The sequence below is a fragment of the Schistocerca gregaria genome, chromosome 1 (genome assembly GCF_023897955.1).
Source record: "Schistocerca gregaria isolate iqSchGreg1 chromosome 1, iqSchGreg1.2, whole genome shotgun sequence".
Classification (NCBI taxonomy): domain Eukaryota; kingdom Metazoa; phylum Arthropoda; class Insecta; order Orthoptera; family Acrididae; genus Schistocerca; species Schistocerca gregaria.
In genome coordinates this window covers 532,893,991-532,911,046 of record NC_064920.1, presented here as the reverse complement: position 1 = coordinate 532,911,046, position 17,056 = coordinate 532,893,991, and the positions used below count along the sequence as shown (strand labels likewise).

The 17,056-nt window shown below is 42.8% G+C and overlaps 1 protein-coding gene across 8 annotated transcripts in view; it reads right to left on the bottom strand.

Moving 5' to 3' along the window:
* Window positions 1-17,056, bottom strand: part of LOC126355190 (protein retinal degeneration B) — a 533,358-nt gene that overhangs the window by 240,232 nt on the left and 276,070 nt on the right. The gene's annotated exons all lie outside the window — the stretch shown is intronic.

The following is a 17,056-nucleotide window of genomic DNA, read 5'->3' as shown; positions in this document are numbered from 1 at the left end:
TCAAAAGTAAATCCAAACACCTGTTAGTTGACACTCTTCGCCTGTACGGCGGTTGAACTCTTCAGGCGACAGTTCCAACAAGGTCTCTTAACGTCTGAAGAGCCGACCGATGTCACCAGCGGTTCTAGGCGCTTCAGTCCGGAACCGCGCTGCTGCTACGGTCGCAGGTTCGAATCCCGTCTCGGGCATGGGTGCGTGTGAGATGTCCTTAGGTTAGTTAGGTTTAAGTATTTCTAAGTCTAGGGGACTGATGACCTCAGATGTTAAGTTCCATAGTGCTTAGAGCCATTTGAACAATTTTTTGTCTGTGAAGAAATGGCAGCCCATTCCTCGTTAGGAGCTAAAATCACAGAAGATAGGTATTGGACGCTCGTCCTAAGCGTGTTCCATTGGGTCCAGATCGGGACTCTTGGACAAGCTGTCCATTTCAGAGGTGTCAACAAACCACTGCCTCGAAGATGCTGCTTTGTGACAGCGTGCATCGTGATGCTAACTGTTACTTTACTGTACGCAGTACACAGTGCTGTGAAATGTGTTCCTGCCTTTGGCATTTAGCGTTTTCTTAACGCAATAAGGGGACTGCAATATAGCCACGAAGAACACCCTCATACTGTAACACTAACCCTTCCACCCGACTGCCACAGACTCCAGCGTGATTTGTAACACCAAATCATTCGTTCCAGTCATCGACTGTCCAGTGGAATCACTCTTTACACCACCTCAAGGGTCGCTCAGTACTCACTACAGAAATGTGTGGTTTATGAAGAACTGTTGGAGCATTATACGCCGTTCTTTTTAACTCCCTACACAGTCATTGTGGTAGCTGGATAACTGGTAGCGTTCTGGAGATCCCAAGTGATTCCTTCCCCTGGTTAAATGCGATTTTTCACAAGTCCACCAGCAATCTTTGATGGTTCCTGTTCGTTAGTAGATTAGTTGAGCCTGCTATTGGTTTAGCTGTGGTTGTTCCTTCTCGTTCCCATTTGAGGACCACACCACCCTGGTGACGTGAGTAGCTTTAGAAGGGTTGAAACGGCTCTGATGACATCCAATGAGTGGTGGACATTCCAAGTCAGTGAACTCTCCCGATCTAACCATTCTGCTGTTATTGCTTCCCTTTTACACTGGCGAGTCCGCTCCTAGTGCCGGCTAGTTCCCAACGCCGCATTACACAGGGATGTGCGGATATTTTGGATCAGATAGTGTATGTCTTACAGCGGGGCTCTGTTGTGTGACGGGAAACATCGATTGCTACACCAACAAAACAACGCGAAGAGTCTTCAAACGTAGTGTAAGTGCCGGTACAATTGACTGACACGAAAAGATGCGTCACTAACAACGAGAGTTCCATTGCAGCTGAGTAATCCGTCTTCGAAAGTTGTCTCTAGTCACTACGTGACATTTCCTAACGAAACCAACTTCAGTAAGTCCCCCACTGACAGCCGCATACGCATTGAGACTTCGGTAGTGCTCATTTGCCGGCCTGCATCGTTCAGCGCCATAGTGGGAAAACTCAAGGATGACAGTTGAACACAACATCCAATCCCGATTCTTGTGTATTGACAGAAACTAGAATAGCAAGTATGTTTTTGAACTCGAGGCGCTGTCCATCTCTTTTTCAGTCAAACCCACACCACACACTTTGAAGTGAGAATAGCCATGGGATTGCGAGATGCACCTCCGCAGGTGGACACAGTAACGCGTACAAAAAGTATAAAAGACAGTGCACTGTCGGAGCTGTAGTTTGTTCTCAGGTGATTCATGTGAAAAGGTTTCCGACGTGATTATGGCTGCACAACGGGGATTAACTGACTTTGAAAGCGATATGGTAGTTGGAGTTAGATGCATGCGACATTCCACGTGTGAAATCGTTAGGGAATTTAATATTCCGAGACCTACATTGTCATGAGTGTGCCAAGAATACCAAATTTCAGCCATTACGTCTCACCACGGACAATGCAGTGCCCGACGGGCTTTACTTAACGACCGAGAGCAGCGGCGTTTCCGTAGAGTTGCCAGAGCTAATAGGCAAGCAACACTGCGTCATATAACTGCAGAATCAATGTTGGAGGTACGACGAACGTATCCGTTGCGACAGTGCTGCGAAATCTGGTGTCAATGACCTATGGCAGCAGACGACCGATACGAGTGCCTGGGAAACTGCAAGACATCGCCTGCAGCGGCTCTGTTGGCTCGTGACCATATCGGTTGGATCCTGGACGATTGGAAAACCGTGGCCTGGTCAGAGGAGTCACGATTTCAGTTGGTAAGAGCTGAAGACGTGTGCTCTGGGTGTTGCAAATGACGTCACCACAAAGAAAACCACTGACAAAAACCACGATATGGTAATCCAAGGTGACCAAATGAAAATTCGTGAGATGTTGTCCATTGATTTGCCTGTTGTCCCGATTTCAGTTGGTAAGAGCTGGTGGAAGGGTTCGAGTGTGTCCCAGACACCATGAAGTCGTTGACCAAAGCTGTCAATAAGGAACAGTGCTAGCTGGTTGTGGCTCCACAAAGGTGTGGGTTATGTTTAAAACGAATGGACTGAGTCCTCTGGTCCAACGGGATCGATAATTGACTGGAAATGGTTATGTTCGGCTGCTTGGAAAACATTTGCAGCAATTCGTACAGTTCATGTTCCCAGACAACGACAGAATTTTTATAGATGACAATGTGCCATATAACCGGGCCACAATTGCTTGCGATTGGTTTGAAGAACATTATGCGTAATTCGAGCGAATAATTTGGCCACCCTGATCGCCCGACAGGAGTCCCATCGAACATTTATGCGAGATAATCGTGGTGTCAGTTCGTGAACAACATGCTGAACCGGCAACACTTTCGCAATTACGGACGTGATGCTGTAAGGTGGCTATAATTTCGCACCTTACAAGCACTCATCCACATACTTTGCCGTGAACTACATCCACAATTTTTTTTGGTCATCAGTCTACTGATTGGTTTGATGCGGCCCGCCACGAATTCCATTCCAGTGCTAACCTCTTCATCTCAGAGTAGCACTTGCAACCTACGTCCTCAATTATTTGCTTGACGTATTCCAATCTCTGTCTTCCTCTGCAGTTTTTGCCCTCTACAGCTCCCTCTAGTACCATGGAAGTCATTCCCTCATGTCTTAGCAGATGTCCTCTCATCCTGTCCCTTCTCCTTATGAGTGTTTTCCACATATTCCTTTTCTCTCCGATTCTGCGTAGAACCTCCTCATTCCTTACCTTATCAATCCACCTAATTTTCAACATTCGTCTATAGCACCACATCTCAAATGCTTCGATTCTCTTCTGTTCCGGTTTTCCCACAGTCCATGTTTCACTACCATACAATGCTGTACTCCAGACGTACATCCTTAGAAATCCACAATTAGGTATCATTTAATACGTTTACATCGTATATATGAATATTTAAAGGTGACTGACACCGTCACGCATGTCTTTTAAATAATTGTTGACGCTTATTGCAGGAAAGGTGGCGGATTGCCTTTATTATCAGAACGGTGTAATGAATGCCTACACTAGTGGAGGTTAGAACGCCAGTGGAGATGAAACGGCAGGCAGAATTCAAGCTCTGGGTGGACGGACCGCACAGGTGTTCGTTCTGCTTAAAAACAGAAAGTAGCTACACGGACGTCGTGGCACCTGAACTCTGGAGCACAATAGTACTCCAGACGTACATCCTTAGAAATCCACAATTAGGTATCATTTAATACGTTTACATCGTATATATGAATATTTAAAGGTGACTGACACCGTCACGCATGTCTTTTAAATAATTGTTGACGCTTATTGCAGGAAAGGTGGCGGATTGCCTTTATTATCAGAACGGTGTAATGAATGCCTACACTAGTGGAGGTTAGAACGCCAGTGGAGATGAAACGGCAGGCAGAATTCAAGCTCTGGGTGGACGGACCGCACAGGTGTTCGTTCTGCTTAAAAACAGAAAGTAGCTACACGGACGTCGTGGCACCTGAACTCTGGAGCACAATAGGGCGATGGCCGGCCGCTATTGTAGCAGGACTGGAAGGATAACCGGGAACTCTGCAAATCTTGGACGCAGGTGAGAGGAACGAAGAAGCAGCACCTCAGAAACCAAGCAGGCTGGGTTACTTCCAAGGATTTTTATTCAGAAGTGTACCATTGTACGAGTATAGGTTTTTCCTCGCAAACTTCCGCGCTGGGCGACAAAAGACTAAAATATGGGTGGTCGGCGTTCGGAAGAATCTGCAGAGAGAGAATATTCCGTCGTTTCGGGAATATGATTCGTTTTCGGAATTACAAGTGTAGGGAGCCGAGCCTTGCTGGGAAGCCAGCGGTGGAGAGACGAGGTCTTTCCGTTGTGTGACGGTCGCTCGGTATCGGCTTTGTTGGTACAGACGGACTTGCTGTCTTTGGTCTCTGGAGAGTTTATAGTTAGAACAGTTAGACACTGTAAAGTTGCCAACTTATACGATTCTGGACTTCACCTCCGGGTTGGAAATCGTTGTTGAGAACGCAGCGTTCAGTAATTGTGAGCACTCTTCAGCCTATACTTATGTTGAGACGTTATCTGAACTCCGTCCTTGTGGCTGCGAGTTCGCTTTTCTCGTCTGTAGAAAAGAGAGAGGAGAAGACAGTATTAGAGTATATTAGTCAGAGAGGCGCCGTCCTATGGTTTGAAAGCGTTTATTTGTGGCTGGAGTTCTTCCATCGTCGTAGACGAGTACGAGAACCACCAGACGCTGTACATACGGTGATATCGCAAATTGCTTCGGCTTATTAGGGCTATAAAGCTAAACAGCTGTGATCACGTTAGTTTATTTACACGGAGGTTCCACACCACCGTAGATCGTCTTTGAAAGTAGTGTCTTCAAGTGTTTAATACATAGATGACGTCAGTCATTTCGTGTTATTGATATTAGATCGCGCAGTCATAATAGGCGGCAGAGTTGGGCAATCCATTACCAATTTTAGTTAGGAAATATAGATAATTGTACTTAAAGGGTTGGTTTTAATCTATAATAAATATTTATTGAACAACAACGTTTATCATTTAGTGGTATTAGTTGCCTTCTTCATACATTTACGTTTAGATTGTAATTTATATATATATATATATATATATATATATATATATATATATATATATATATATATAGAGGATGAAGAGATCCTAATATCTGCTTCAGGGGGTAGTCAGACAGGGATCATTTTAGCGCTTATTGTTCTCCGTTGCGCACATTCATTTTGCACCCGCCTGGAGTAACATCTTGGAAGGCAGCATGGCTCAGTATTTCTGCAGGCGACTTCCAACGACTTGTTGAGTCTATGCCACATCGAGATGCTATACTACGCCGGAAAAAGGACGTACGACACGATATTGGCGGGTATCGCATGACTTTTGTTACATCTCTGTGTAGGTCTAGTTATTTCTGGTTTCAGTAAAAGCTTTTATGAAGCTCTAAGGAATTACCTTAAATGGAAACTACTTGTTTCTTAGTTTTTTATTTAGCACTAGAATACGATTAGGGAATTCATTTCTGTTACAGAGGAATGACTATGTAGTTTTTAAAGAAAAAACAACCGATTTGTACAATCGATAGATTTGGATCCATTTTTAAACGTCTTATTTGTCACTTGAATGTGGAAACTAATCTCTAACCGGCCCTGTTCATAACTGGATGTAACAGAGTATGCTGCTCGAGTACGACGCGCTTCTCAGGTGCTTTCTAGAAAGTGAGTTTGAAAGTTTGACGAGCGGGCAGCGGCGCCAGCGCACCCGGCCGAGGCGGCAGCAAACGAGGTCTGCTCCCACTGCGTTTCCAGTCTCGTCATTCCACCGAACACTGCTATCTCTGCAACTAATCGTGTTTTTTCGGAAACAAACCACAATAACACCGTGCATTCGAGGCGACGTATTATTAAAAAAATCGTGATGAATTTGACATTTATTTATCGCTTCGTTCCTGTGCGTATTAAGGAGTTATCGCAGTCAGGCCATTATACTCCTAATTCTTCGTTGTTATTGACAAGCCGATAGCATTTTCGAGTGTTATCTATCATGGAACGCGAAAAAGACGATACAAACCTGCAACAAGCTCATTCCGCTTTGTGACTCGCATATTTGGTTATTATTAATGACAGTCGAAAATGTAAGTCATAAACATTTTAAAAAATAACAGTAATTCAGATACAATTTTGTATGCAAATCATGACCATTTCAGCACAGGTACGAATACCGGAGCTGTCAACTGATGCAGCACCAGAAGAGAAGAGTAATGCAATCTTCACGAGATATGGTAGTTCTCTCTGGCTATATGACAATGATTTATGCAATCGCTTGAGAATTTTCTTTTAACTCGTCTACTAAAGTACACATCGCAAGGTAAACGCAATGGTGACACGATTCCTTAATTATATCTCGCCACGAATGTACCACTTATTAATATAAGGTCCGGCAAAAAGACCTCCCTATTTCAAAATGTACTTACTTACTAATCAAGAAACGATACGGAGAAAATATTTTTATTTGTGAACAACAAATGCTACGCCATTTTAGTTGGTTTTAAAAATTATGTCCGATAAATGGCGTCCTCCATCTTTTTGACACATTGACGAAGCCTTTCCCGAAAGCTGTCCATAGTTCTTCGTCTCTTTTCCAGAGGAATGGCAGCCACTTCTTGAGTGATTGCCTCCTTAACTGTTAACAGGGTTGCACTTGAGTCCTGAAGTGTCCCCATGGGGAAAAGATCACAAGGTGATATAGCAGGCGACCGTGGGGGACAGGTGATGTCTCCTCGCGAAGAGCGTAGACCTCCAGGAAACAACTCCCTCAAAATTTCCAGAGAACGCCGAGAGGTGTGAGCTATCACTCCGTATTGTTGGAACCAGACTTCTCCCTCTTCATGGTCCTCAACAAAATTGTTTAACGTAGGTCTCTTACGAGTGACAGTAATAAGAAATAACTGTTACCATGGAGACATCATCTTCGAAAAACCAAACCCGCTGAAAATCGGAAGTAAACCGCTACCGCTAACGATCGATACCTCCACCACAACAGTAACCTCATCACAAGTCACACTGTGGCGCCTCCATATACGGGAGAGGTCTTTTTGCAGGACCCTATGTTGTTATAATCATCTATTATATTACTTCTCCGGTGGTCCAACTAAGGACCGATTCCTCATTCGTTGCTTTTTTTCCCTCCTCTTCTTCTAGTACGGTTCCCTCTGTACTTCCTCCTGTCTTCTGACCATGTCAGAGCAGCTTTCTTGTCTCTCTCCTACTTTGGAATTTTTCCATATTTAATACTTATTCAAACAACTCTGTGCTCTGGGCATCCGCCGCTATATTAATACATTTTGCAATAGGAAGGCCGCATAGAGCACGGGGTTTCGTAGAGGCACGACCGGTTTCGTAGCCTGTAGCCACATCTTCTTGTGGAAATCTAAACAGAAAAAAAGCTAAATGGCTATCCATGTGGTCCTGCGGCTCCAAGTCATAACATTACAGTCACAAAACCCTAGTAATGACAATCACTATTCTATCGCTTGCACCTTGTCCCGCAGTTACGCAGGGTCAGCCACGGTTAAACGGATATGGCATGTTAATGGTGAGGGGTGGCCGTATGCCCTTCCTGCCGCCACCCTGTACCCTCAGGATGGAATCAGTGTACCCCAACTGTCTGTGTCTAGTGTAAATTGTGAAATAGTGCGAACGTGTTTTTCAGATGTTAGCGAGTCGTGTAACTGAGGCGGAACTTGGGGACCAGCCCAGTATTCACCTAGCGGGATGTAGAAAACCGCCTAAAAACCACATCCAGGCTGGCCGGCACACCAGCCCTCGTCGTTAAGTCGCAGGGCGAATTCGATTCGGGGCCGGCGCGCCAACCCGATTGCAGGAAGCAGCGCGTTAGCGCGCTCGGCTACCCTGGCGGGTCTAGTAATGACAATCACTGAATGCACGAAATTGTAAGTCATTAAAGATATCGATGTAGGAAAAGAGGAAGACCCAGCCTATACTGGTAAAACGGCATTGCCCGCTGAATGCTGATAGTTATAAAGGGGCCGAATGGTGCGTATATGATCCTCCGTGAAAGCCAGGAAGAACGTACAACCAATAGTAAAAAGTATGGAATAGAGGGGACCCGGACAATAGCCCGTACCAAACGAGGAGCTTGAATACTTACAAATTATCGAGCACACCCTAATGACAGCCCCGGGAACAGTAACAACACGCAAGCCACACTGAGCGCGCAAAAACGCATTGGCACTTAGGGCGGCCGGCGTCGTGTAGTTTTATGCTGCTGATAGTGCTCTGCTCCCCGGAGGGGGAGAGACACCTTTCCTGGCTGCGTGTACTGTTAAGTACGCTGTATGCGGGTAACCTGTCGCTCGTCCCACCTCACGGTGGCGCTTTCAACGTCGGTCGCGACGCAAACGCTACACTCCGACAAAGGATTTAGTGGTATGAGGGCCCAGTCAAAAACTGAACACAAAAAAATGGCTCTGAGCACTATGGGACTCAACTGCTGTGGTCATCAGTCAACTGAACACAGATCAAATCTTCCTAGTGCCATCCCCCCCCCCCCCCCTTCACGCTGTTCGCTGTAATCAAAATCGTGTGTGTGTCGTGGCGTAACGCCTGTTGGCAACAGCGACATGTAAGGTGGGACCTATAATGACAACTGATTCTGCACAACTACACTATTAGCGGCCGAAAGGAAAGGAGGACGTCGTTATCATGAAAAAGAAAACTGGCGTTCTACGGATCGGAGCGTGGAATGTCAGATCCCTTAATCGGGCAGGTAGGTTAGAAAATTTAAAAAGGGAAATGGATAGGTTAAAGGTAGATATAGTGGGAATTAGTGAAGTTCGGTGGCAGGAGGAACAAGACTTTTGGTCAGGTGAATACAGGGTTATAAACACAAAATCAAATAGGGGTAATGCAGGAGTAGGTTTAATAATGAATAGGAAAATAGGAATCTACTACAGTAGTACAAGTTTATATGCCAACTAGTTCTGCAGATGACGAAGAAATTGAAGAAATGTATGATGAAATAAAAGAAATTATTCAGGTAGTGAAGGGAGACGAAAATTTAATAGTCATGCGTGACTGCAATTTGTCAGTAGGAAAAGGGAGAGAAGGAAACATAGTGGGTGAATATGGATTGGGGCTAAGAAATGATAGAGCGAGCCGTCTGGTAGAATTTTGCACAGAGCATAACATAATCATAGCTAACACTTGGTTCAAGAATCATAAAAGAAGGTTGTATACATGGAAGAATCCTGGAGGTACTAAAAGGTATCAGATAGATTATATAATGGTAAGACAGAGATTTAGGAATCAGGTTTTAAATTGTAAGACATTTCCAGGGGCAGATGTAGACTCTGACCACAATCTATTGGTTATGACCTGTAGATTAAAACTGAAGAAACTGCAAAAAGGTGGGAATTTAAGGACATGGGATCAGGACAAGCTGAAAGAACCAGAGGTTGTACAGAATTTCAAGGAGAGCATAAGGGAACAATTGACAGGAAAAGGGGAAAGAAATACAGTAGAAGAAGAATGGGTAGCTCTGAGGGATGAAGTAGTGAAGGCAGCAGAGGATAAAGTAGGTACAAAGACGAGGGCTGCTAGAAATCCTTGGGTAACAGAAGAAATATTGAATTTAATTGATGAAAGGAGAAAATATAAAAATGCAGTAAATGAAGCAGGCAAAAAGGAATACAAACGTCTCAAAAATGAGATCGACAGGAAGTGCAAAATGGCTAAACAGGGATGGCTAGAGGACAAATGTAAGGATGTAGAAGCTTATCTCACTAGGGGTAAGATAGATACTGCCTACAGGAAAATTAGAGAGACCTTTGGAGAGAAGAGAACCACGTGTATGAATATCAAGAGCTCAGATGGCAACCCAGTTCTAAGCAAAGAAGGGAAGGCAGAAAGGTGGAAGGAGTATATAGAAGGTTTATACAAGGGCGATGTACTTGGGGACAATATTATGGAAATGGAAGAGGATGTAGATGAAGACGAAATGGGAGATACGATACTGCGTGAAGAGTTTGACAGAGCACTGAAAGACCTGAGTCGAAACAAGGCCCCCGGAGTAGACAACATTCCATTAGAACTACTGACGGCCTTGGGAGAACCAGTCCTGACAAAACTCTACCAGCTGATGAGCAAGATGTATGAGACAGGCGAAATACCCTCAGACTTCAACAAGAATATAATAATTCCAATCCCAAAGAAAGCAGGTGCTGACAGATGTGAAAATTACCGAACTATCAGTTTAATAAGCCACGGCTGCAAAATACTAACGCGAATTCTTTACAGACGAATGGAAAAACTGGTAGATGCGGACCTCGGGGAGGATCAGTTTGGATTCCGTCGAAATGTTGGAACACGTGTGGCAATACTGACCTTACGACTTATCTTAGAAGAAAGATTAAGGAAGGGCAAACCTACGTTTCTAGCATTTGTAGACTTGGAGAAAGCTTTTTACAATGTTGACTGGAATACTCTCTTTCGAATTCTGAGGGTGGCAGGGGTAAAGTACAGGGAGCGAAAGGCTATTTACAATTTGTACAGAAACCAGATGGCAGTTACCAGAGTGGAGGGGCATGAAAGGGAAGCAGTGGTTGGGAAAGGAGTGAGACAGGGTTGTAGCCTCTCCCCGATGTTATTCAATCTGTATATTGAGCAAGCAGTAAAGGAAACAAAAGAAAAATTCTGAGTAGGTATTAAAATCCATGGAGAAGAAATAAAAGCTTTGAGGTTCGCCGATGACATTGTAATTCTGTCAGAGACAGCAAAGGACTTGGAGGAGTAGTTGAACGGAATGGATAGTGTCTTGAAAAGAGGATATAAGATGAACATCATCAAAAGCAAAACGAGGATAATGGTATGTAGTCCAATTAAATCGGGTGATGCTGAGGGAATTAGATTAGGAAATGAGACACTTAAAGTAGTAAAGGAGTTTTGCTATTTGGGGAGCAAAATAACTGATGATGGTCGAAGTAGAGAGGATATAAAATGTAGACTGGCAATGGCAAGGAAAGCGTTTCTGAAGAAGAGAAATTTGTTAACATCGAGTATAGATTTAAGTGTCAGGGAGTCGTTTCTGAAAGTATTTGTATGGAGTGTAGCCATGAATGAAAGTGAAACATGGACGATAAATAGTTTGGAGAAGAAGAGAATAGAAGTTTTCGAAATGTGGTGCTACAGAAGAATGCTGAAGATTAGATGGGTAGATCACATAACTAATGAGGAAGTGTTGAATAGAATTGGGGAGAAGTGGAGTTTGTGGCACAACTTGACAAGAAGAAGGGACCGGTTGGTAGGACATGTTTTGAGGCATCAAGGGGTCACAAATTTAGCATTGGAGGGCAGCGTGTAGGATAAAAATCGTAGAGGGAGACCAAGAGATGAATACACTAAGCAGATTCAGAAGGATGTAGGTTGCAGTAGGTACTGGGAGATGATGAAGCTTGCACGGGACAGAGTAGCATGGAGAGCTGCACCAAACCAGTCTTAGGACTAAAGACCACAACAACAACATACAAATGTGGTCACTGCAGAGGTAATGATGAAACTGTTGAGGTCATTTGTTGCAGCTTATGTGACAAAAAGGCACGGGGGGGGGGGGGGGGTTTGAACACGGCTCGTCCATTTACAGTCCAACACCATGACCACGTAACCACGAAGCCGCAGCTGTTCAAGTACTCTCAATATTGCACTTGTTACGCTTCGACATGGTCATTGTTTCTACTTTACTTTTTTTTACAGCTCAGTATACCTTCTTCCTGTTTTCATGCTTGATCTGTGTTCCCCACAACATTATGAACTGTCCGTCCGGCCATTGAAATGTTTGTTCTCTTTCTGTAGTCCTGGCAGTTGTTATACTATATATTGGTTATAGAATATGAGTCATGTGGTAGGAATACGTTACCGTCGCAAGTAAATTACCATTTAGCCAGTACTATGGAATTAAACATTTCGTTTCAAATACATTGACTGTCTCTGCGAAAAAGGTTAATAAAAGTCAAATTTCTTTAGAAACAGACAAAAATAACTTCATTGTTCCGCAAGGCGATTAATGCTTGACTGTCAGAAAGGTGGAAATAACATAAAATCTGAAACTAATGACATATTTTAGCCTTCCATAATTATGTGAATGTATTTTAATTCACTTGATAGCTCCTGACCACATATATCCGATTTGTTTTCATTTGACGTGAGCGTAGACGAAGGGGAAAAGGCAAAATCACTAAGTGCAAACATAGGTCACGTGGAGACTACGCACTATAACTCAGACAGCTCTGCGCCTCAGTCCCGGATCCAGGATATTTGGGAACCGAGTCAATACTAAAAAAACCGAATTTTCGAAAATATGTTCATCTTGTAGCGCACATTTTTCTGAAAAGTCGGAAACATAAAACATGTGTGTTCGAGGGAATGTGAGACATATTATTTGGTCTTAAGTCTGCTGAAGTGCAGTGCCACGCCTCTTCATAAAGCGTTGTTCTACCGCACGTCACTGTATTTCGCTCTACGGAATTGAAACATGTATATTTTGTAATGGATGCCATGAAACTATATTCAGGACAGTGGAAATGGAAATGTCCTGTGGCGCCTCTCCTGCTCCCAATCGGCTGGTTTGACAGTATGCTCTCCTTTTTAAAAAAAATCTCACAATTAATAGCGGATGGGGTGATTTGTAATCGGGAGAACAAGAACTCCTCAGAAAATTTGAACTCTTTATTGCCTATTCGCTAATAACTTGCTGTTTTGAGAGACATAAAATTAAATATAGGATACATAAAACCAATAAAAACACACAAACAAGAAATTACACATTTCTTCAATCCTTAGCTCCTAGCATTTTTTTTTCTTTCTAATCTTGCTACAGCTTTATATGGCGTGCTTTCCTTTCTGCGAAAGAATCTATTACCTCATCGAAGTTCATCAAACGTTTTGCTACATGAAAAATTGGAATGTTATCTAACTCTGAAAAAGCTGTTAACACAAATAATACCCAAGACTGATGTGGTTTCACGATCTGATTACGTCTATTTTGTCACTGTCTGCAAGGAAAAACAAAATAGGCCTTTCTAATATGGCAGCAATTTTGTAACACACACCAAATAAAAGAGACTGTTTTGGCACAAATGGCCATTTTTATAACACGACACGCTATAATCCACGCAGTAACAATATCAAATGCCTATTAGGCCTACTACAAGCAAAAAGCTTTATGTTAGGAAATATTTTCACAATTCATTCATTAGCACCAGTTTCTCAAGCATGCGATCTAATAGTAGTATTACAAAATTTTTATATAATTTGGATTCATCTTATTCGTCCATAATTTGTGTGATATCCCCGTTTCTTTTCCTTCCTCTTTGAAACAAACAATCTTGTCATCACCAATTTGTTCGCCGATTAACTTCACTAAGCCTGTCAGAATCACAAGTTTAGTTATCCTGCGATTATTTTCCGATTATACGTGTTCGTACAACACGTTTTCTGCGTCACTTCCAGAATAGAACTTAAGCGGCTGCTAGCTGGGGGTCTGTACTACTGGTGCTTAATAGTGTAGCGATCTGGCCAAAAATTTTATGTCAAAATTTCATTTTCTTGGATACACCGAGAAGATAATACATAATCTTTCTCACCTGTTATTCCTTTCAGTCGTTTATTTACATTCTGGTAGTCTGAATCTATGGATTTCGCTAGTAATTATAACAACACTGATCACTCGCAAATCCAATCAACCACATAATCAGATAGCGACTTGCATTCATCCGTTCGGCTTTACTCCGCTCAGCTCGTATAGCCCCGTCCTCTTTTGTCTGCGGAAAGTTTATTTCTAGATGCGACGAGGATTCTTCTGACAGACATCAGTCACACTATGCATGCATTCAAAAATCAACTTATGATTCATTCAGAAATCAACTTAAAATGTGTCAAAACTGTTGAAAAACCAACAGGGAAGCGTTTCAAAATCATATGAATAATCGATAGACAAACGTGCGCTGGATGTTAGGCGCTTAGTGAAACAAGTTTTTTTCCTCAAGAATATAAATTTGGCGCACCCTTTTACCGGTAGCATCTAACTGCTTGCACAACCAACAGGCACAGTCCTATAGTCAGAAACGGGAGGATCTACTACTCCTCCGCTGTTCGATCGTGTGTATCTGAGAGCACCGAATTACGTAGGGATCCAAAGAGAACGTTGATGGACCTTAGGTACAGAAGAGACTGGAACAGCACATTACGTCCACATGCTAACAACTTTTTACTGGTCTTTTTCACTGACGCACATGTACATTACCATGAGGGTGAGGAACACGTTCGACGGGCGTTTCGTAGGACGTGGAGGACACACAAAATGGCCAGCCGGTTCTCCTGATCTTACACCTCTGGACTTCTTTCTGTGGGGTACGTTAAAGGAGAATGTGTACCGTGATGTGCCTACAACCCAAGAGGATATGAAACAACGTATTGTGGCAGCCTGCGGCGACATTACACCAGATGTACTGCGGCGTGTACGACATTCATTACGCCAGAGAATGAAATTGTGTGCAGCAAATGATGGCCACCATATTGAACATCTATTGGCCTGACATGTCGGGACGCACTCTATTCCACACCGTAATTGAAAACGGAAACCACGTATGTAAGTGTACCTCACCCCTGATGGTAATGTACATGTGCGTCAGTGAAAAAGAACAATAAAAAGGTGTTAGCATGTGGACGTAATGTGCTGTTTCAGTCTCTTCTGTACCTAAGGTCCATCACCGTTCCCTTTGGATCCCTACGTAATTCGGTGCTCTCCAATACACACGATCGAACAGCGGAGGAGTGGTACTCAGGAGTCAACTTTAGGTTACAATATCTCAGGATGTAATTAACATTTTACAATGCAACAAACGGCACTGATTACGTATTTGTTTATATGTTCAGATGTGATAACAAAACTAACGGGGTTCCATTTCAAAAACGTAGGTTTGTGTTAAAAAACACACTTCCGTGCATTTTTTTTATGGTTTGTATTAACCAATTACACTAGCCCCTCTCCTCACGTTCGGTCTGCGGAATCGATTCGTCAGTATTTGATGTGGTTTACGAAATACATCCAGCGGTAACGTTAGATGAGTCACCATGTATAGCGCATTTCCTTTGCAATTTAAGTTATTTTCGTTTTTTCTCTCGTTTATGTTTTATTATTGAAGTATTATTCTGCAGTAGCGGGGTACAGTAATATCCTCTGTTAGAGTATCCGTTCCTCCCAGTCAAAATTACAAAAATTTAACTGACAACTAAAACAATGAAAAATTCCCGGAATTCTAAAAAAAAAATCCCGGTTTTATCCCCGATTTCTCCAGGATGAAAAAATTCCTGGGTTTTTCCCGGATCTCCCGGGTCGTATACACCCTGTTCTAAACGTATATTTCACGTATCTGCCGAGTTTTGCACACACGACGATTGTAGGTCATTCACTCCACTGTCAAACGTACGTTGTGAAGAGATGCTTACTTAAGTCAAAAGCTTCATCTGAGTGGCAATTAGGCATTTTAGGATTGTGTGTGCCTGGAAGGCACTTGTCCTCAGGTAGATCCATGATGCCGTTAATGACAGCTGACTCATTTGAAAAACGTTAGAATTGCAGTTCCTCTCATACGCCCAATATCAGCATAAACAAATCGGTATTCTGCATTAGCTACTGCCGTCAGAACTACAGAGGAATATCCTTTATAGATGATATGCATCTAGCAGAGTGTGTTGACAACCCTTTTATGTTTGCTATCAACGGCGCTTACGCATTTAGGGAAATTAACGATATTTTCAAATCTCAGGGTAACTGATTCCGATTTCTTCCTATCTGGAGCAGGAACGCATTCCAGTCATTATCCGTCCAGATTTTTTACAAGAAACACCTCTGACGGTCTTGCTTATAATCGAAAGCCCGGGGGAGAAAATTGCAACCAAATATGGGAAAGTACAACCACTTGCTAAATATCTAAAACAGAAAAGCAAAAAACAATATTGTAACGCAGGTTGTTACAAAAAACAACAAATGAGAGTTGGATGGTTCTTGTAATTAATGAAATAAATATTTCCTTTCTAGTAAACACGTTCTGAAGAAGTTTACGCAAGTGACTCAAAATGACAAAAGCAAGTCGTAAGGCGAAATCGGCAGGAGGGAGTTCGAAAGAAAACTCTATACTCTTACATTTCAACAGCAGTCCCTGGCCAAAATATTCGAAGAAAGACGTTTAAGGGACACACACTTACGAAATATTGATGATAATGAGGGTGGTGTAGTGGATGTAATTGCTGAAAATTATGAGAATCCTATACAGTCAGTTCCAAGCGTACCACCTGATTCTGCAGCAGCTAAAAAACCTGGACATCTTTTAAAAACACGCATAAAAAACGGAAAATTGATTCTGTGGAATTAGAAATGATTACAGCTCTGAAGGAAACAACAAATCGGCACCTTTCATATCTCAAAGAATTGCTCCATTCTCTCGAAGATTTCACTGAATTTGAGATACTTTATCTTTCAAATGGAGATGCTGAAAGTTGTAAAGAAAGTAAGGCAGCGCAAGCATACTCTTCCTTATGCCTTCGATACACAATATCCCTCCCTCTCCCTATGGCACTTAATATACAGGGTCTACTGTTCAGCGCCAGTCATATCAGCAACATACTGCTTCAGTCTATTAAAAGCCAATTCAGTCACAAGTGTCCGCTGCTCAATTCTACGGGGGTTCACATAACCTTGGCCTGAAATGTCTCCACAGTTTTTTCTTTCCGGTGAGAGCTCAGAATATGCCTTTCGCAATTTGTAAGACATTTAACTTCACCCGGCGGAGGTTCGAGTCCTCCCACGGGCATGGGTGTGTGTGTTTATCCTTAGGATAATTTAGCTTAAGTAGTGTGTAAGCTTAGGGACTGATGACCTTAGCTGTTAAGTCCCATAAGATTTCACACACATTTCAACATTTGTATGAACATTTAACGTCACTTTCCCTTGGCATTTACTCTGACCTGTTATT